Raw genomic sequence first — 22,530 nt, 5'->3', positions numbered from 1 at the left:
TGGCCCCTTTACCTCGGCCCGGCTGGAGGTGAGAAAAGGATCACTCGCTGCATGCAGGTTGCTGCTGGGAATGGACAGCAGACAATGTGCAGGTGGTGCGGGACACTTCCAGGTATCTGGAGAGTACACCAGGACAAGTTAAGCATATCCATGTGAGGACCAACATCCTGGCAGGGGGGACAGGGTCCACCTCGTGCAAAGAGGGATGGGTGCTGTGTACCTGCGTGTACACCCGACTCGAGCCCTGGGTACTTACAAAACAGCATTGACATGTCTTCTTCATGCCCTACAGCTGCACAATGGAAGCCAGGCTCATGCCAGACAGCAATGTCCACGACGGTCAGATGACAGCCTCCACTTGCACTGTCCTGTGGTACCAAGCCAAATAGACCACAGAGCACAGCACAGTCCAAGCCAATGCAGACAGGGCCAAAGTCAGAGAGCTGGTTGCCAATCCTTGTCAGGAGGCATGAAGAAAGGGATACGATGATTGAATTAGTCACCAACAGTTCCCGTGGCTGGTTAGTAGTTACGAATCCAAGAAGGCACAGGCAGCTTTGAAGGCAATTAGTTCCAAGAGATGATCTAGTTCATCTTCAGCAAAGAGGACCGCCATCCAATCAGCAGTATGAAGGAACAGATGTGCTGCTCCCACCACGATGTTGCAAGGTGCATCCCATCGCCACCCGAGAGAGGTTCGATATAGGCATGGCACAGTAGCCATTGCGCAAACTCACAGGCACAGCTGTCAGCCTGCCTGACACATTGAAAGGCATCGCATAAACATTTCTCACCAAAGCAGTCTTGCACGTGGACCAACAATGGAGTCACCCACAGCTCACGATCCAGGTCAGCAAGGTATGCGTTCGACAGGCAGACATCCATAGCCCACTCGAACAGACATCTTCTGCATGAAAAGACGGGTTGCATGCAGGTAAAATATGCATAGTGGTACATTAGCCTATAACTGATGCCCTGCACAGCCAGTGGGACACATCCAAAGAGAAGCTGAATGCGTGCCGGTACAGTTGCAACTGACCGGACTCGGCCTGGCCCACTGTTCGGTCACACATGGCGTGAGAGCAATCTCAGAACCATTGCTCAGCTGTACACCCAAACGTATGATCAGAAAACGCAAAATGCAGTATGCTAAATGGAGGACGGACACCCGGCGGTACCCCCGTAAAAGCATTGAAGTAAGTGACAAGGCTAGAGCCCCCAAGCGTGATAAAAAGTGTTCAACGGCCTTCAGTATCAGACACTATCAATACTCCGTGTGTCAGTTCCCTGTGAAAATAATGGGCGAGCCATGTTCAGCACTGGCTGAATAGTGTTGGCCAGTCAAGACACCTGGTATCCGAAGGTCTTTGGGCTGGTGTGGGAGCGACTACTTGTCTACACAGAGCCTCATTGTGCATGCACACTCATTGAAGTATCCTTTCTCTGTGGGAATGTGAGGCCACAATTGACTATCCACAATCACTTATGGGGGACTTAGCAGAACATTGGCACAGAAAGGACACGTTGTGCAACTGTTTCCATCTACGTAATGCCTGGCCTGTGCACGCAGGAGGAGTCATGTAGGTCCTCCTCACTTGAACAGCCCAGGGACTATGCATCCGAGGCCTCTGCTTCCGGGGGGGCTAGCTGGGCTCATCCATGGCACGGTTGCCGGCTGTTGCTAGTGAGTCACCTTTTGGAGTTAGGTCACTTTTGTCAGCATGTTCTGCACACAGCACAACTTAGATGTTCATGTTTTCCACATTTGAATTGAGGTAACATGACTTTTGCCTTGGCTTTACTAAGCATTCATATCAGTATGTCATCAGTCACACATGGTGTTGATGTACATACAGGTATTTCAGTGGGCCGGTTCTCACTGGTGCTGTGCACCGTCCCTTTTTCTGAGTGGAACTCAGTACGGTTCTCTATCATGCTCTGTTGTGTGCCCTGCCACAGGCGGTCTGTTCTTCTTGCTGGAATGCATAGCCAACAGGATCATCGCTGTGTGCATGGTCACACTCCTCACCTCTCACTGGTGGAGTAGTTACGGCATGATGTCATGCCAGGTGAGCTATGTGGGAAAGTGAATTCCTTGGTGGATTCATTTTGTCTCTGGAGATCACTTCTTAGGAGACTCATGGGCAGCAACATCCTCGTTGGGGTCATTTGGCCCCATGCTGGTTGTGAGGGGAGACAGAGGGCCATGTGGGAGTTGTGGTGTTGCGATCAGGGCTCGACATCTCCCTCCCCAGTGAGATGGCTAGCTACCTGTTGGTAGGCACAGTGGACAGTGTGTTGGACCAGGTTCCTGGACAAATGTGGTTCTGTCTCATCTACCATCACTTTCAACTTCTATGTGTAGTGTGTGAGGTGTGTAAGTGGTGTTGTGTGGAGATAGGTGGGTGTGATGTTGTGCAGTGTGAGTCAATTGTGTCCTGTCTCCCTGTTTTGTGGTGTGCAAAGGATGCTGGTCTAGGTAGGGGTTGGTTTTCATCTGTGGTTGTGGGTGTGTCCACATGAGTGATGACCTCCAGATGTCTCTTCCACGCATGGCTTTCCCTAACAGGAGCAAGTTGGGGCATGTCATTGTGGCGTGTGTGTTGTGATTGTGGGCGGCAGGGAGTACAGGCACACTTCGGCGTTATTGTGGGGTTGGTTGTGTTCATCATTCATTTGGCCTGTGAGCGTGCAAGACGGTCGGATGGCAGTGCTCAGTCCGCCAGCTCCGCATTCTCATCGTATTTGGCCGTGCGGTCATGCCTCGGCAGGAGTGGCCTTTTCAAGCCGTTGTACAGCTTTTCCCGTCGGCGGCTGTCAGATTTGCAGTTTTTCAAACCGTGGAGGATGGTGTTTTGTGCCATCCGTCCACCCCGGTCTGATTTCACGTTGTTAGGCCCGGCTTCCTGGGCGCCAGAGCACTCAGGGGTAACTGCGCTCCAATCGCATCAACTGGAGTGTTCCCTCACTGGTGTCCTGGGGCCTCAGTACTAAGGGACCAAAAACTGGATAGCCAAGTACTCCTCTCCAGCACTTGACTCTCTCAGGGTAGCAAGACAGAGCAGTCCAAGGCCTACTCAAGGAGGTGAGGTGGGGTTAGACATTCAGAATACAGTGTAAACCGTACCACCAGCTGATAAACTCAATGTCCAGTCAGTGCTTTACTTTTTATACAAGAAAGGTACTTTAATACACATAAGATAATTATACTACACATAAAACTAGGATAAACAGTGAAAAACAGAAGTCTCTACAACCCTCTGGGACAGAGTTCTGACCCCAAACAGTATTATAGCGCCTAGACGCCAAGCACTATAAAAACACAGTTAACATGAAAACACACAGTAAGCATTGCATATTACAGATCATGTTACACAGGGCTGTTCTCATTCACTAGAGCCTTGATACCAAACTTTGTATTGAAAGGATATAGTTTCAGCATATGATGTGAAGTCAAATGTTCATGATCAGCCCCATAACCCCCCACCCAAAGCAACAGAAGTGCCCTCCCATTGTGAGTGAGGACACCGCTCTAGTGGTGTCAGGGATCTGATCAAAGGTGCCGGATGTCTTGGCACAGTTTACTGGAGTCCCACTAGTCCAGTAGCCACTGGCTAGCTGAAGAAGGGTAGTGGCTGGACAGAGTGCCAGTTCACCCTGATACCCTCAGAGATCACAAAAAGAAAGTTGGGGGTCTGCTTCACTGGCCTCTCTTCCCAGTTACTGCTTGTACAGGCTCCCACAGCGCAAGGGAGGAGCCTAGAGGGGATTTGATCTCACCTTCAAGGACTAGAATCAAGCATCCTCCTCTCTGGCTCTCGTCATGTGCTGCAAGCTTCTTTCCACCAGCCTCTGTGATGTGCTGTAAGCTTCCTCTCCACACTGGGTGATGTGCCGCAAGCTTCCTTCCCACACCTTGGGCAGCTGTCTGTAATTTCCTTGGTCCAAAGCGAACGCTCCTCCAAGCCTCACAAACAGCTGGTCCTTAATGATGCTTTTCTTCCAGACCGCAGTGAACAGTCTTATCTTCTGTCTTCACACCGCGGGGTCGCGGCTGGTTACTGTCAGAGGGCTCTGGTGTGGCCGCTCGTCAGTCATAGACCAGTCTTTGAACAACAGCTGACCACTCAGGCCAGACTTTTATCACCTCTGATTGATAGGCTCATCCAATCAGAGGGTCGCCCGCTCTTTGCATTCTGAATACACCTCCAATCACAGACCATTCACCGCGTGTTCAATGCATGGGTAAAGCATGTAGCAGGTCCTGTTCTGGTATCAGGCTGTGCAACCCTCTAGAGAGGAATTTTAATTAAGTCCAGCCCAGGAGGCCCTGACTAGTGGGGGAGGATTCTCTCTACAAAGTTAGTGCAGCTAAACCCAGATAAGGGCTGAGTGTCTCCCCCAGCCCACCAGGCCTTTCCAAGGAAATAGGGAGGGGGACGGGGGAGCTTGGATGTCAAACAGAACAGCTCGCATTCCTCACACTGCTCAAATCACCATTCTTCCCCTGTACACCCACGGGCTCTCAAACACACATCAGTCAGACAAAGGCAACAGGCCCACAGGCATGGAAAACTGTACAGACTTGGTCAGGAGGGTGCCTAGGGACTCACTTCTCCTGACTATAGATTTATTGCTGCCACCACTGTCAGTCTACCACAGCCTTAATAGAGAGGGCAGTAGCCAGTCTCTGAAAAATAGGGGTGCACTAGGCATGCCCCCTCGACCTCAGAGCCAAGCTCTAGGGTCTCAATCCATGTAAACAGGGAGACCCTCAGTGGACATGTATGATTGTCATAATCACTGAGGTAGGGATCTAGAAACTATACAGTAGCTTTTGAGTGACTTGGCTGGATATTAGCATAAGGCAGGGGAAGCACTCTCTCCAGAGACATGCAGGAGACTTCCCGTCCCAACATATGCCCTCCCCAGATCAGAATGGCCGGTACTTACTTCCCAGTGGGAGAAGACCGATCATCTGATTGGATAAACCGGCGGGAAAGTCCATCTGCATTACCGTGCTGTAAGCCTGCTTTATTTTCCACTGTAAAATCTAGTCCCTGCAGAGATATGGACCACCTGAGCAACTTTGGATTCTCACCTTTCATTGACATAAGCCACTTGAGGGGCTTGTGATCTGTTTGAACCACAAACCTTGCACCAAACAAGTAAGGCCTGAATCTTCGAAGGGCCCACACTATGGCAAAGCATTCTTTTTCAACTGCAGACCAGTTCTGCTCCCTGGGGAGTAGTCGGCGGCTGATAGTGGAGAAGTGTGGCTCACTGGTTAGAGGAGGCAGACCTGGAAGCAGAGGTCAGCCCGGGACCAGGGTTCAATTCCCGGTTCGGCGGGGTCTTGAGTCCTAAAATGTCCATGGACTCGACAATTCTCGCTCCAGTGCCTACTCGATTCACGGGTTCACACTCTGCGACTCTGGGCAATAGCTTGCTTAATCTCCACAACGGCCCCTCGCGGCGGGATGCCTGGCTTTCACCTTGCGGATACCCTGCCGGGGTTATCTCACAGGGGAATACCAGGACGGGTTCCCTAAGCAAGCGCTTAGAAACCGCTTGGTGATTTGCGCTATATAAATTCCTGTACATTTACATTTACATAAAGGCCACCGGATGCTCCCTTCCCTTTTCATTGAGCTGGGCAAGAACTGCCCCAACTCCCTTGTCTGAAGCATCTCTCTGCACAATGAAGGTCTGACTGTAATCAGGGGCCTTCAACACAGGTGCATTGCATAGTGCAGCCTTCAATCCATCAAATGCCTTCTGACACTCTTCAGTCCAGATCACCTTCCTGGGCTGCTTCTTAGCAGGCAGGGTGTCCCCTGTGTCTGTGTCAAGCGCACAGACAGGCGTCAGCCCAGGGGTAAGTGAAAAGAGACGGGACAATCTCCCCAGCAGCTCTTTACACTCCACCTGCTGTTCAGGTGTCAGTTCAGAGGCAAGCTTAACTCCCTCAAGTAAAACATCCTTCTCATCACCTTGCAATAAGTCAGGGAGGGACTCACTCTCCTCTTCCAACTCTTCAGCCATTGCAAGTAAAGAAACTGTGTCATTCCTGGGAAGACACACCACCCTCTCTAAGTGTACCTCCACGACTGGTAGGGGAACCAAGGGTGCCTTCATCAGGCCACCAGACCTGCTGCTGGCCTGACAGACCACACAGGTATGGCAAAACCTCTCCACATCCTGACCTACTCCTGGCCAGTAAAACAGAGGTGCTAACCTGTCCTTTGTCTTTTTGATGCCCAAGTGACCAGCTAGGGGTACATCATGGGCTAGCTGCAGCAGGAAATTCCTGTGCGCCTGAGGAACCACCAACCTTTTGCTGGTTCCTGGCTCTGGGTCAGGAGGCTCACTGTAAAGGAGTCCATCTTCCCAAGCCACCTTGTGCTTTCCGACTACTCCAGTGGAGACCTGCTCCTGAGCAGTCGTCCGCAGGCCAACAAGTGCAGGACACTCAGCCTGTGCCTTACAAAACTCCTCACGGGACGGTCCTCCTGCCACAAGCAGCTCCTGCAGCTCTGGCAGGGACCCAGTCTCCAACACCTTATCCGCCTCTTGATGCACACCCTCCTCTCCAACAGGAGCAGGAGGTGCAGACACCAGGACAGGTGCCTTCTCAGAATCTGCCCTTAGTTCTTGTTCTGGCCTGTTCCCCTCTAGTGTCTCTTCCACTAGAGCGGTCCCCACTTCACTAGGAAGCAGTTTTTCAGTCTGTGCCCTAGTGAGCACAGCTGATGAAATCCAGGCCATATAGGCCTCAGGGCCTGGTACTAACCCGGGTTCAACAAGATCATTCCCCAGAAAGCATCCAGCACTCTGCTTCTCTCGCACCCCGACATTGACCATGGCCTTCCTGCCATTCACCCCTACCTGCACTCTAGCAAGAGGGTACTCCATGTCATCACCACTGGCTACAAGTCCATACCCCTTGGAACCAGGAATGATCTCTTCGGGTTTGAGATATTTGCGTTCAACCATAGTCCTGTGGGCACCAGTATCCCTCATGGCAGGAACCTTCCTTCCATTGATACTTTCCACACTCATATACCCCGTTGAGTTAGGGTGAATATGCTTAAGGGCTTCTGGGTCAAGTTCCCAGATGTCCCTGGTGACTAAGTTAAACTCACTTGGGCCTCCCTTCATGTCTGCCCCCACTGAAAGCACACTTGCTATCACGGGTGCCACTGGCACCACGTCCTTCACTGGGAAGTCTGGCTTTAAGTGTCCCTCTCGGTGGCACTTATAGCACTTAATCACCGTGGGAGTGAAAGGACCCTTACCTCCTTTCCCCTCCTGGTACTGACTAGAGGCCCCGTTCCCCTTAGACTCTTGTCCTGACTGAGAGCCTTGGGAACCGTTCTGGCCCTTCCCCTCTGGTTTAAGGCCAGCCTGCTGGGAGTTCTTCTCCCCCTTGGGCTTGAAAAGGGGTTGCCCCTGCCCGCTGTTCACTCTGTTGGCAAGCCACTTATCTGCCATCACTGCAAGTTTCTCAGGATCCCTCTCAGGAAGGTCAGACAAATACTGTCTGAGTGGGACAGAGCACTCCTCCCGGAGACGCTCTGCAATCATCACCTGATTTAGGGACTGGTAATCATTTGCGTCCCTCCCTCTCACCCACTCATTCCAGTCTCTCACTATGTCATGGACCAAATTCTCAAAAGGAACCCCCTCTGCCTTCTTGTTCTCCCGGAACCTCTGCAAGTACTGGGCTGGTTTCAACCCAAACCGCCTAATCAAAGCATCCTTCATGCACTCATATGTCAGACTGTCTTTCTCAGGCATCCTTTCAATCACTTCAGTCCCTTCCCGAGGGAGGCGACTCAGTAAAGTCGCTGCTTTGGACTGACCATTAAGACCTTGAGCCTTACATGCTAAATGAAAGGCACGCATCCAACTGAGAATATCAGTGCCAGGGACATACATGTGTATCAATTCTTTTGGTACCTTGGTGGTATTTTCCTTTCCCTGGGACTTTGAAGTGGATGCACCATCCACAGAGCTAAGCCCTCTATCAGCTGCTAACTTGAGCTTCTCTTTCTCTAGGGCTATCCGCTCTTTCTCCAATTCCCTATCCTTCTCTTTCTCCTGTCTCTCCCTTTCTTTCTCCAGCATCTCCTTTTCCCTCTCCTTCTCTTTCTCCTGTCTCTCCCTTTCTTTCTCTTTCTCCTTCCAAGCCCACTCTTCCTGTCTGACCCTTCACTGCTCCTCTTCCCCTGGCGGGCCATCCTTAGCTTCTTCCTTTCAAACTCCCTTGCTTTCTCCTCTGCTAAATCCTTAGCTTCCTGGAGTTTCAGCTGAAGTTTAAGGGTCTCTGCTAGCTCAGTCCCTCCTAAGGAGGCGAATCCTGGGACAGGGGAAAAGGTAGCCCTGGAGATAGGGGGAGGTGAAAGTCTAGGGGCAGGTCTAGGGGAATACCTAGGGGAAAGCATAGGGGAAAGCCTTGGGGAATGCCTTGGGGCTGGTACAGGAGAAGCCTGCACTGACTGACTTGGCAGGCTTGTGGTAACAGTGCTCTCCAACTCTTGCACAAGAGTGACCTCTTGCTCAAAGCATTTTCTCATGTGGCTAATCAGGTGTTCCCTGTCCTTAGACCTTGGGACCTTCCAGCCCCTTTCAGCACACATTTGCTTTAATTGCTCCACAGTCAAGTTCTGCAATTCCAATTCCTCTCCAATGTTATCTGCCATTTTACATATAGCTTATGGATATCTACTGGAATTATCAACTGGCCTCAGTGTCCACTGAGTCTGAAGTCTAGTGATCCGTCACAGCTTGCCACCAATGTTAGACCCGGCTTCCTGGGCGCCAGGGCACTCAGGGGTAACTGCGCTCCAATCGCATCAACTGGAGTGTTCCCTCACTGGTGTCCTGGGGCCTCAGTACTAAGGGACCCAAAACTGGATAACCAAGTACTCCTCTCCAGCACTTGACTCTCTCAGGGTAGCGAGACAGAGCAGTCCGAGGCTTACTCAAGGAGGTGAGGTGGGGTTAGACATTCAGAATACAGTGTAAACCGTACCACCAGCTGATAAACTCAATGTCCAGTCAGTGCTTTACTTTTTATACAAGAAAGGTACTTTAATACACATAAGATAATTATACTACACATAAAACTAGGATGTGCTTTGTTTGTTTGGCGCAACGAGAGTGTGCTGCTGCTTCATCGGCCCTTACCGACGGACTTTCTTCCTCCTGCAAGTTTCCCACGGCTCGCGGCCCCCGCTTCGCGGGCGCCGCTCGTCAAGTCACCTGTGTGGGAGTGCTGCTACTGAGTCCCAGAGGTAGTGAGGAACTGAATCAGCCAAGAGACTACTCTTCTGACGCCCAGCGGGACTGCGAGGACCAGCGTGCTGTGCGGCTGGGATCTGCCGCAGCTGGTCCTCTTCCCGCCCTTCCCTGCAGTTTAAAAATCTCGGCAGGACTTGTGTCACCGGGTGCTTTGTTTGTTTGGCGCAACGAGAGTGTGCTGCTGCTTCATCGGCCCTTACCGACGGACTTTCTTCCTCCTGCAAGTTTCCCACTGCTCGCGGTGGAGTTCTGGACTTTTTGGTTCTGTCCAGAGGTGTCAGGGATAACACCCGAAGACCCCGGAGTTCTACCTGTCTCGGTGCACAAACAAACAGAAACACGGGCTTCTCGATGGTGGCGTCAAAGACCAAAGGTTTATTACTGCAGGGACACAGAAGTCACAGAAACGACACATGGGCAGTATCTAGGAGCCTGTTCAATTTGTACAAAGAGGGTTGTTCCTTATATACTAAATATTCTGCTCGGGGCAAATTCTTTACATGTTACCACAGTTCTAAACATTCGTGTCTTAAACAATAAATATTTGGCGTTGCACAGGAATCGTCAACAGTATCTGATGTCGAAACATTACGAATGAGGGGTTCCCACTATTCCATCATAATCCCATGTCAATTTCTCATTCAAGACCCGGACCGCCTCATCGTAAATTTCGTTACCTCCCCCTAATAAAGGCCCAGAAGGAAAGGAGCAGAGCCAGGTGTAGAAGATAGAAAGACAGGATAAGAGATGTTTGTGGGTCGTAAATGGGCACGGTTACCAGCTTCGGCCGCCTAATCATGATCAGGCCAACGAACACAAGAACCAGTATAGCAGGACTGGCCTCAGGCTGGGGAGGCAGTTCTTGCCGAGTCATGCTGCCACAGCGTTGCTGGCCTAAGGTGCACGTGTCCCTTGCAAGGTGAATCGCCGGGTAAAGCCTACGTGTCCTTAGATGAAAAAGAGGTCATTGCGTGTCCATTGACTATGTGAGGGCAAGGAATACAAAATGGCTTCCGTGTTCTAAGATGGATGCCATGGGTAGAACAGAAATGTGTTTGTAACTGGAGTGCTCTTGCTCGTAGCATAGCGAAAACACCAGGATATACTAAATGGATCATTTGCGGTTCACTGATACCAAAATTATGTATTTACGACAATGTTACAAACACGAATAAAATCGTCACGGAACCTCAGACCCTCCTTTTGCCCTTACATAGGCAATTACTCAGTCTATGTCAGAATCTAACTCTATGCTCATTAGGTCAGTGACATGTTGTTGCATCATCATCCTGTCTCGTGTTTTTTCTCCTAATGCAGGTGGTTTTCTGAAACAGGTTGCAGCACAAAGACTACACAAAGCGGGACCACATTGGATAATAAGGCAGCACGAGAACAGAAATACTAGGATGACACCAATGACCATCAGAACCTTCCATCCCCACGCTGATACCAGAGTCCAAAACCACTCCATGAAGGACCAGTTTCCCTTGTCTACGTGTATGGAGTCGGAAATCTTGTGTAGCTTAGAGATCGCTTCATAGACTGTTGGAGCATTATTTGGAATAAAGACACAGCAGCTCGATTGGATCATTCTGCATACCCCACCTCGATCTGCAAGTATTACGTCTAGAACCATTCGGTTCTGCAACGTCATGAGACGATCCGCCTGAAGCTCAGCTGTTAAGTTACTAAGGGCACCAGCAGTTTCTGTAATAGTAGATTCAACTACCCGTGTTAGTTGACGTAGATTTCTACTATTGGCCATAGGCCCCCAAAACGGAAGGAAACCTTTGAAGAAGTCTCCAGCTTCCTGACCAGCGGTATCTTCCTTGCTGAAGACACCTCTTGCTACTCTGGTCTTGTGATAATCTGAAGAAGCAGTGTATGTCGGAGGTAACAATCGAGCAATATAACATGAACCTGAGAAGTCAGCAGGCAGCCATGTATACGCTCTGTCCTGACAGATGAAGTAAGTACCCCTAGCAGTAAGGAAGGCAGGGGAGGAGTTAGACGGAAATACGTAAGTCTCAACGCACTCACTCCTCCCTAGCTGAGCTCTCAGATTTCTCCCATTTCCTTGCAAACAGACCTGACCTCGGTGAGGCACGACCCAAACTGAAGTGGAGCTTTTACGCTTGCTTTCTCCCAAACTAAGGCGATACTCTGTAGAGTTCCAACTCAAATACACCCGTAATTCATCTCTAGGGTAAGATGGAGTATTATTGACGTCTTTAATCATGTCAATAATTCCCTGGACTAAAGCTTTGTTGGCTGAGTTGTATTTAGTGGACCGTGGTGGACGCGGAGGATAGGTCTCAAGGGCATATGAAAAAATGGTCTGAAAGGCCTGAAATGATCCATTGTAGCTAAAAGGCAAGACTAGATAGGGAATGCCTTTATCCATAGTGTGAGGTATCAAGCCACACACCCAGCAGTCTGTAGTATTAACTACCAGTTGGTGTTGATGCAAGAGCTGTACAAATGTATTGTTAATAAATTCTGAGCGTCGAGCTTGTTCGTGTTCAGGAAATGAGTGAAAAGAATGCATAGAAGAAACCGTAGAAGTAGTTACTGTAGTTACCGGCATGAAAATCAAATGCACACCAAAGATGATTCCACCCACCAACGTTATCAAAACGATTAAAAACGTAACTGCACATTGCATTAGAAAGCATTTGCTGTGAAGTATTCGGTACAGTCTATTTCTGCGAACATAAATTACATTCTTTCTTTGCAGCTCAGGAAGCTCCATCTTCTACGACCGTTCGCGACCACTGATGATGTGTACGTAGATGAAAATGCCTCTATCAGCCCTGGGAGTTCCCAGAACTAACAGAAAGATCGACCTTGTGTCTGACCCCCGCAGATTCAACTAGGCACACAGCCACGACCCTACGGCTACCCAGACGGCAAGGCAATTTTAAAACAAAAAGAAACAATACAAAGTATTAGCAAACTTCCTGGCTGGAGGCAATGTATAGAAAATTCAAATCTGAAAATAGGCAGTTTCCTGCTTTATTTGTCCATATTGCGAGGTCGCAAGTTGTATCTCAGTTTTGCAGGAGCTGTCTGATCTGGAAACAATGTATTTTCAGCTGACGTTGCAATGTTCACGTTCGCAGATGGCAAATGTTCAGGGTTCAAAAGAGCAGTTTCAGGAGGAGAGTCAGAGTTTGATGTATCAGTGATCAGTTCTGTATCACTGAAAGGGATGAACCTGGGTATTTGTTCTGCTTCAGAGGTACCGATTCCTTTCTTTACCCAGTTGTCGTAAGGAAGTGGCAGAGGCACACGTTTGACATGTGTCGTATGGATCCAGTTCTTCCTTCCGGCCACACGAATAGCAGTTCTCGTTGCTAGTAGGACTTGAAAAGGGCCAATGAATCTGGGCTGAAGATTTTTCGTTCTTGCAAAATTTCTAATGACCACCTGGTCACCCGGTTTCAGCTGATGGCCTGGACTCTCCGGTGGCTTTGGCAATGCATCGAAAACCTGTTGGTGAATAAGACTCAATTTAGCAGTCAAGTCGAAAAGGTAATCAATTAACATTGGGTATTCCAGCTGCTTGAATTCTTTTGGTCTAGGTACCCCCCAAACATTTGCAGGACGACCAAAAACTATTTCATATGGACTAAGCCCTACTCTAGAATGTACAGTTGCTCTTGTTGATAGCAAAGCCAAAGGCAATGCGTCTGGCCAGGACAAACCCGTGGATGCTTGTATCTTAGCAAGTTTCAGTTTAAGGGTGCCATTGTAACCCTCGACTAAACCCGCGGACTGGGGATGATTCGCACTATGAAACTTCTGTCTAATCCCTAGGCCGGCACACACACTCTGCATAACTTTCCCTACGAACTCACTTCCGTTATCTGACCATACAATCCGTGGCATTCCGTATCTGGGGAAGTATTCTTTAAGAAGAATTTTGGCAGTGGATAAGGCAGTATTGTCCTTTAGCGGGTATGCTTCGATCCATCTGGAGAAAGCACAAACTACCACTAGGACGTATTTCAGATTATTACAACGATCCATGTGAATGAAGTCTAGCTGGATCACTTCGAAGGGGCAGGAGGGAGGAGCGAAATGACCTGCAGGTGTGGGGATTCCCTTGCCAGGATTATGCATCAAGCATACCATACAATTTCTCACCACTCTCTCTGCACACTTACTAATCCCATCATTCTTCCAGACCGGAGCCAACATCTTACAAATCCCTTTTGAACTGATGTGTGCTGTTCCATGTGCCATCGTTACTACTGCAAGCACATACGCATCAGGCAACATCCAACGCTGTTGTGCCGACAAGTCAATCCAACACCCACTCGAGTCCAATTTACCCGTGCTCTCTCTCCATGCAAGTTTTTCCTCCTCAGTCGCCTCTTTCTGAATTTCTTTCACGCTTTCCACTGTGTCTTCACACATTCCAGACTCAGAAATCCATCTTGCAGACGTTGCAACATACATTCTACTCATCATATTTCTAGCTGTCTGTTTTGCAGTCTCATCGGCAAAAGCATTCCCACGACCAACATCATCCGTGATTGCTTTATGAGCACTGCATTTCACAATCGCAACTTCAGTCGGCAAGGTTAGAGATTCCAACAAGTCATTAACTAGCTGGCCATGTTGAATCTTAGTCCCATGGGACGTAATGAAACCTCTCTCTTTCCACAAGCGGCCAAAACTATGGGCCACGCCGAACGCGTACTGACTATCTGTGAACACATTCACTCTCTTTCCCTTAGCTAAAACGCACGCTCTTGTCAGCGCGATCAATTCTGCAGCCTGGGCAGAATTCTGACTCACTCTTGCAGTCTCCACAATCGTACTCAAGGTCGTTACTGCATAAGCAGCAGTCACATCACCATTCTCTAATTTGAAGCAAGACCCATCAACATACAACGTTCCATCTGGATCTGATAACGGAGTGTCTTTTAGATCAATTCGTCCTTTTGTTTCTTCCTCAGTTTTGAAACAACAGTCGTGTGGTTCGGAATCACTCGACTCTTGGCTAGTCGGCAACAATGTTGCTGGATTCAATACATTGCATCTTTTGATCTGAATATGACTAGCTAACAGTGTCAGTTCATAACCTGATAATCTAGCACTGGTAAGGTGCTGCGTCTTGGTTCGGTTCATGAGTGTATCCACCGCATGAGGAACCATAACTACTAGCATGTTGTTCATTACTAAACCAGCAGATTGTCGAATGGAAGCTGCAGCTGCGGCTGTAGCTCTCAAGCAACTAGGCAACGCTCTAGCTACTGGATCTAATGTTGATGAAAAATACGCACAAGGGCGTTGTTTATCACCAAATTTCTGCGTCAAAACACTCAATGCACAACCTTCTCTCTCGTGGACATAGAGCGTGAATGGCTTACTGTAGTCGGGTGTACCCAATACAGGTGCTGAACACAGTGCATTTCGTAACTCAGAAAAACTCTGCTGACATTCAGCAGACCATGGTACCGGACTCGGAACACCTTTCCCAGTCAAGGCTACCAATGGTTTTGCCAAAAGAGAAAAATTTGGGATCCATTGCCTACAATATGAGGTAATACCTAAAAAGGCACGTACTTCTCTCTGCGTGCTAGGAACATTCATCTGTGTAATTGCCTTTATTCTCTCTGGGGTCAACTTCCTTCCCTCCTTTGACAAGAGATGACCTAGGTAGGTCACTTCTTGGCAGCAGTATTGCATTTTTGAAGGTGACACCTTGTGATTCAAATTTGACAAATGATGCAATAAAGAAATCGTAGCTGTTTTGCAAGTTTCCTTGTCATCAGCAGCCACTAGAAGATCATCAACATATTGTATTAAAGCAGAACCAGGAGGAAGTACGAAGGAATCTAACTGGCTTTTTAATGCTTGACTGTAAATGGATGGGCTTTCACAATAGCCTTGTGGAGCGCGTTTAAACCTGAAGCTTCGTCCTCCTAGAGAGAAACCGAAGATATCTCTGCTTTCTTCGGCTATCGGAATGCTGAAAAAGGCATTTTTCAAGTCGACAACCGAAAACCATGCTGCTGTAGCAGGAATCAACGTTAACAATGCAGTAATGTCTGGAACCACAGGAAACTGTGGAATCACAATTTTATTAACCTCTCTGAGATCAATTACAAACCTATATACTGGAGGTTTTGTAGGGTCAGTTCGTTTCAAAATAGGCAGTACAGGACTATTACAGACATTACCTCTAGTTTCTTCTATAACGTCTTTCTCAATCAGATCATGCACTATCAGTAGGAGCGCACGCTCACCTTCACTAGAGATTCTGTATTGTGGAATTCGTGGAAGTTTGACATTTGCTTTCAAAGTTACTACATAGGGTGGAATTTCCAATAGACCTACATCATTAGGACCAGTCGCCCAAAGAGTATCAGGGAGTGAACGCAGCTCTGGTGGGAGCGCATCCATCGACAAGTACATCGGAGAGATTATTCTTTTACCCAACGTAAGCTGTACTCCTTCTGGAGAACAGTATAATGTCGCATATAGGCGTTTTAACAAGTCTAAACCAAGCAGATTTTCGTTACAACCTGTCGTCAAAATCAGGGGTGCTTTCAATTGACAGGGTCCAACAGAAATAGACAAAGGACCAGAAACAGGGTTATGAACAGGGGCGCCCGAAAAACCTACTGAAACGTTTGTTGAGCCAGACAAAGGTGCGCCAGGGAGTTTCGCATGTATGATAGAACTTTTTGCTGCACCAGTATCCAACAGAAACGGTTCGACTATACCTGATGTTGCTACTGCGACATAAGGCCCACTCTGATCTACTGGAACTGATACTACTCCCTCTCTTTGTCCATGGCTGTCCTAGTACTCACTTTGCTGACCTTCCTCACTAGCTTCATAATAGTCTTCAACATGATACTGTGGAGACCTATTCTGTTGGGCAGATTGTCCATTTCGCTGGTCGAAATAATTAGAAGGGCGATCACTCGTCTGCGGAGGCATGGCACCTCTTCCTCGACCTCTAGAATTTTGCATAGAACTACCACGACCTCTCTGAGCAGCCGCAGTATTATTTTGCGTTCGAACTGGACACTCATTTTTGTAATGACCTTCCATTTTGCAATAAGCACATTGATTCCATTGGTATTGTGGCCTTTGAAAATTATAATCCGTTCTTTGATATGACCCTTGCTGCATGTTAGTCTGATTCGTGCGAGGCGGATAAGCTTGCTGTAAAAGTACTTTAGTTTTTAAATCTTTCGTCTTTTTATCTGATTTTTCCTTCTCTTCTTTATCCCTATTTTCATAGTACTGGGCAGTCGCAAGTATTTGCGCAGTCGTAGAGACAGCCCACGCACTTTCAGAATTCTTTAATTTACCACTAAGTTCTGGCAACAGATTGTGCACAAATTTATCAACAAATAATCTCTGGCCTCCTTCTGTGCTCATATCCTGACCACTATGATCCACGAAAGTCTCCTCGAATCTTGTGAAAAAGTCGGAGACGCTTTCGTCTTTCTTTTGTTTGCACGCGGACAATTTGTCCCAGTTAACGCGCAATGCTGGCATCAAGGTTTTCATTAAATCGATTATTCTACCAGGCAAATTAGCAATTAGGGGTTCTGGTTTGGAACCACCTATTTGTTGACCATCCGCTGCAATTATAGCTGCCCAGTCACCACCTAGGGCAACTGGATGATTCTCTTTACGAATTTTAGCCCAAATTGGTTGCGGTACTACATTACCAAATAGCAGATCTATGTCAGCAAGATTCAATACACAAGCGTCAACTGTTTGAGCCAACTCTTTGTAGTACCCTGCAGGATTTTTACGCGGATCTGGCAAGGCCTGTTTCACTGCTAATACTTCAGCTCGCTTCCATGGAATATGTATCCATACTCTCTGGAATTGGGCCGGAGCGGCTGCAATACCAAGGTTTGCGTTAGCTTGCACAGCTTCACGCCAAATTGGTGGAACCTCTCTCATTGGGTATTGACGATTTTGTTTCGTACTACGTTTCTCTAACTCTCTCGGTGAACGAAGGGATGAGTCGGTCCTATAACTTAGAACCAGTTCCATCGCTTCTTTTATATTTTGACCGACTATCATACCTGCAGCAAACTCTTTCTGAACATTAATTAATTCTCCTAGATTTGATTCAGGGTCATCCTCTTCCAATTCCTCACGTAGAAGGAAACACATTTCATCGAACACATATCGTTGTGTCGGTTCATTCCATTGCATAAATGTATCTAATACATCTTGTACATTATATCTTCCAACTTTTGAAACCCATCTAAGAGCAGTGGAATCTAATATTCCTCTTTCTTCAGTACTGGGAAGCTGGCTACGCCTCTGCACAGAGTCAGAGGTAGGAGTCTTAATCAGAGTTTTATAGAAGGGAGATAGAATATTGGAGACAGAATCAGTGATTCTCCGACGAACAGAAAGTGGAGTCATAATATTAGCAGAGGCAGTAAATAGAGTAGCAGTTGGAACAGATAGATTAGGAACAGTAGGAGTAGCAGGCAAAATAGCTTGTGAACTAGCAGGTGTGAGCGACACAGGCATAGGTAAAGAAGCCGGCAACCCTGGAAGAGGGGTTGTCGAAGGAACATTAATATTGACCACAGGAGGTACAGGAACTTGATTCAGGGGAGCGGGAACAGGGACACCAGGTTGTCCAGCAACCGGTAATTGAACATTCGGTATAGGTGGAGCCGTAGCACCCTGTGCATACGGTGGGGGTGATCGTAACAAGTAAGACAACAGGGGATCCTTTTCAGGGTCCTCTACTATCCTAGCCGTACTCGATGGCAAAGCAGGATAGCACTTGTCTATCGCTAAATTACGCTCTCTATTGGCCACCTCCATCGCTTTTTCAGACTCGTTGAGTTGCAGCTGCTTAGCAGACTGTTCTAAAGTCAACTCTTGCTCTTTCTGTTCTTTCTTCAACTTTTTAATTTCTCTCTGTTTAGATTCTTTTCGCCAATAACGGAAAGAATCAAACATTGCCGGCCGGGCTTTCTTCTTAAACAACCTTCTTTCTAGATTATCGAGAACTTCAGGTTCAAAACTACCATGTAGTGGCCAACTAAGGACACCATCTTTCTCTGTATAGTGGATCCATACCTCGTTATAAGAGATAGGGCCCACACCAAATTTGCAATATAGATCATAAAGAGGAGTTCCAATCGGAGGAACCAAACACGAGTCCTCTAACTGGGAATCACTGTTGCAACTAAAACAAGACAACATACAATTTTTCCGACTTACCATTTTATAATCCGGAACACAGAACAGACAAAATACAAACAAAAGGGTGCGCACTTGAACCAAGAACTTAGGCCTACCAGAACTGATAAATGTATCGATACCTGAACTGAACCGAATGATTATCGTAACCAGAATAACCAGTGATAATCTTACAGAACTGAACTGAACTGAGAACTAAAAGGATTATCCAAACAGGAGCAACCCTCACAAAATACTTAACTGAGGCACTGAAGACGTCACCAAGGAGAAACCCGTCACGTCTCGCCGTACTGAGGACTGCACCTCGGGTCCAAGACAGGGCGACGGTCAAGGCAACGGACCACTGCAGCCGTCTGAACGGGAACCCTCGTGGAAGAGAACGTCGGGCCACTTTTGCGATATGCCGGGATCGATGAAGTGGGGCGCCTCCCTCTGAAATCTTCCCACGAAGCTCCTCGAACTCTTCAGGCTTTTGGACCGGTACCGAATGACGTCGCCCCACGTTGGGCGCCAATTGGAGTTCTGGACTTTTTGGTTCTGTCCAGAGGTGTCAGGGATAACACCCGAAGACCCCGGAGTTCTACCTGTCTCGGTGCACAAACAAACAGAAACACGGGCTTCTCGATGGTGGCGTCAAAGACCAAAGGTTTATTACTGCAGGGACACAGAAGTCACAGAAACTACACATGGGCAGTATCTAGGAGCCTGTTCAATTTGTACAAAGAGGGTTGTTCCTTATATACTAAATATTCTGCTCGGGGCAAATTCTTTACATGTTACCACAGTTCTAAACATTCGTGTCTTAAACAATAAATATTTGGCGTTGCACAGGAATCGTCAACAGTATCTGATGTCGAAACATTACGAATGAGGGGTTCCCACTATTCCATCATAATCCCATGTCAATTTCTCATTCAAGACCCGGACCGCCTCATCGTAAATTTCGTTACCTCCCCCTAATAAAGGCCCAGAAGGAAAGGAGCAGAGCCAGGTGTAGAAGATAGAAAGACAGGATAAGAGATGTTTGTGGGTCGTAAATGGGCACGGTTACCAGCTTCGGCCGCCTAATCATGATCAGGCCAACGAACACAAGAACCAGTATAGCAGGACTGGCCTCAGGCTGGGGAGGCAGTTCTTGCCGAGTCATGCTGCCACAGCGTTGCTGGCCTAAGGTGCACGTGTCCCTTGCAAGGTGAATCGCCGGGTAAAGCCTACGTGTCCTTAGATGAAAAAGAGGTCATTGCGTGTCCATTGACTATGTGAGGGCAAGGAATACAAAATGGCTTCCGTGTTCTAAGATGGATGCCATGGGTAGAACAGAAATGTGTTTGTAACTGGAGTGCTCCTGCTCGTAGCATAGCGAAAACACCAGGATATACTAAATGGATCATTTGCGGTTCACTGATACCAAAATTATGTATTTACGACAATGTTACAAACACGAATAAAATCGTCACGGAACCTCAGCGGCCCCCGCTTCGCGGGCGCCGCTCGTCAAGTCACCTGTGTGGGAGTGCTGCTACTGAGTCCCAGAGGTAGTGAGGAACTGAATCAGCCAAGAGACTACTCTTCTGACGCCCAGCGGGACTGCGAGGACCAGCGTGCTGTGCGGCTGGGATATCCCGCAGCTGGTCCTCTTCCCGCCCTTCCCTGCAGTTTAAAAATCTCGGCAGGACTTGTGTCACCGGGTGCTTTGTTTGTTTGGCGCAACGAGAGTGTGCTGCTGCTTCATCGGCCCTTACCGACGGACTTTCTTCCTCCTGCAAGTTTCCCACTGCTCGCGGCCCCCGCTTCGCGGGCGCCGCTCGTCAAGTCACCTGTGTGGGAGTGCTGCTACTGAGTCCCAGAGGTAGTGAGGAACTGAATCAGCCAAGAGACTACTCTTCTGACGCCCAGCGGGACTGCGAGGACCAGCGTACTGTGCGGCTGGGATCTGCCGCAGCTGGTCCTCTTCCCGCCCTTCCCTGCAGTTTAAAAATCTCGGCAGGACTTGTGTCACCGGGTGCTTTGTTTGTTTGGCGCAACGAGAGTGTGCTGCTGCTTCATCGGCCCTTACCGACGGACTTTCTTCCTCCTGCAAGTTTCCCACTGCTCGCGGCCCCCGCTTCGCGGGCGCCGCTCGTCAAGTCACCTGTGTGGGAGTGCTGCTACTGAGTCCCAGAGGTAGTGAGGAACTGAATCAGCCAAGAGACTACTCTTCTGACGCCCAGCGGGACTGCGAGGACCAGCGTGCTGTGCGGCTGGGATCTGCCGCAGCTGGTCCTCTTCCCGCCCTTCCCTGCAGTTTAAAAATCTCGGCAGGACTTGTGTCACCGGGTGCTTTGTTTGTTTGGCGCAACGAGAGTGTGCTGCTGCTTCATCGGCCCTTACCGACGGACTTTCTTCCTCCTGCAAGTTTCCCACTGCTCGCGGCCCCCGCTTCGCGGGCGCCGCTCGTCAAGTCACCTGTGTGGGAGTGCTGCTACTGAGTCCCAGAGGTAGTGAGGAACTGAATCAGCCAAGAGACTACTCTTCTGACGCCCAGCGGGACTGCGAGGACCAGCATGCTGTGCGGCTGGGATCTGCCGCAGCTGGTCCTCTTCCCGCCCTTCCCTGCAGTTTAAAAATCTCTGCAGGACTTGTGTCACCGGGTGCTTTGTTTGTTTGGCGCAACGAGAGTGTGCTGCTGCTTCATCGGCCCTTACCGACGGACTTTCTTCCTCCTGCAAGTTTCCCACGGCTCGCGGCCCCCGCTTCGCGGGCGCCGCTCGTCAAGTCACCTGTGTGGGAGTGCTGCTACTGAGTCCCAGAGGTAGTGAGGAACTGAATCAGCCAAGAGACTACTCTTCTGACGCCCAGCGGGACTGCGAGGACCAGCGTGCTGTGCGGCTGGGATCTGCCACAGCTGGTCCTCTTCCCGCCCTTCCCTGCAGTTTAAAAATCTCGGCAGGACTTGTGTCACCGGGTGCTTTGTTTGTTTGGCGCAACGAGAGTGTGCTGCTGCTTCATCGGCCCTTACCGACGGACTTTCTTCCTCCTGCAAGTTTCCCACTGCTCGCGGCCCCCGCTTCGCGGGCGCCGCTCGTCAAGTCACCTGTGTGGGAGTGCTGCTACTGAGTCCCAGAGGTAGTGAGGAACTGAATCAGCCAAGAGACTACTCTTCTGACGCCCAGCGGGACTGCGAGGACCAGCGTGCTGTGCGGCTGGGATCTGCCGCAGCTGGTCCTCTTCCCGCCCTTCCCTCACCTACTATTTAATCCTGCACTTCACCGCGCACGCGGGACGCGCGCGGACGTGCGCCGGGCTAAGCCCGGGCAAAGGGCGGGCCCTCTGTGGCCCTCAGTGGCCGAGGTAGGCCAGGCTGGGCCCAGTTATTGTTAGCGACACTGATTTGCATCCTGTGCTTATCCATTTATGGAAAATATGTCTGTCTGCTGAAGAAATTATCTTTTTATTGAGATTCTTTTGTACTTTTCTCTGCTATCATTGTCGGGGATTATTTTTACATCTCCTGGACTATATAATTTTATTCTAGAAGGACCATACGATTTTATGTTTTACTCCCCAGTAGAAATCTTATTTTTATAGAAATAGTTTGTGGATACTGCTGTTTAGAACATGTTTAAAAAATTGCGGTCGGGTAGGGAAGTGGGTGGTATTTCTGCTGTGAACAAAGATATTAAGCGCACCAGAAATAATTCTGTAAATAACCCCCCTTTGAAGGGCCAATGCCAACTTTCTGAATTTTGGGATTTGCCCTCCCCCAAGACCGCTAATTTATCAACAAAAAAAGGCGCCTGTGCCATGGCCTCAGGGGTAGATAGTCAAGCCATTATATCCCCATTGTCCGCCCTTGTTCAGCCTGTTTTACAACAGTTTGTGTCAGTAGTGCCTCCGCCTTATGTCCTTTCGGAGGGGAATGATGAGAGTGAGTTCGCCTTACCAGCATCTGATAGGGAATTCACTCAATTACCATCTATTCTACCATCTGCGTTCCAATCCCCGCCGAAGGACCAGTTGGGTGGAGATTCG

Source organism: Lissotriton helveticus, chromosome 3_1, assembly GCF_964261635.1.
Source record: "Lissotriton helveticus chromosome 3_1, aLisHel1.1, whole genome shotgun sequence".
Taxonomy (NCBI): domain Eukaryota; kingdom Metazoa; phylum Chordata; class Amphibia; order Caudata; family Salamandridae; genus Lissotriton; species Lissotriton helveticus.
The sequence above is the reverse complement of the archived record's forward strand: the minus strand, read 5'-3'. Positions refer to the sequence as shown.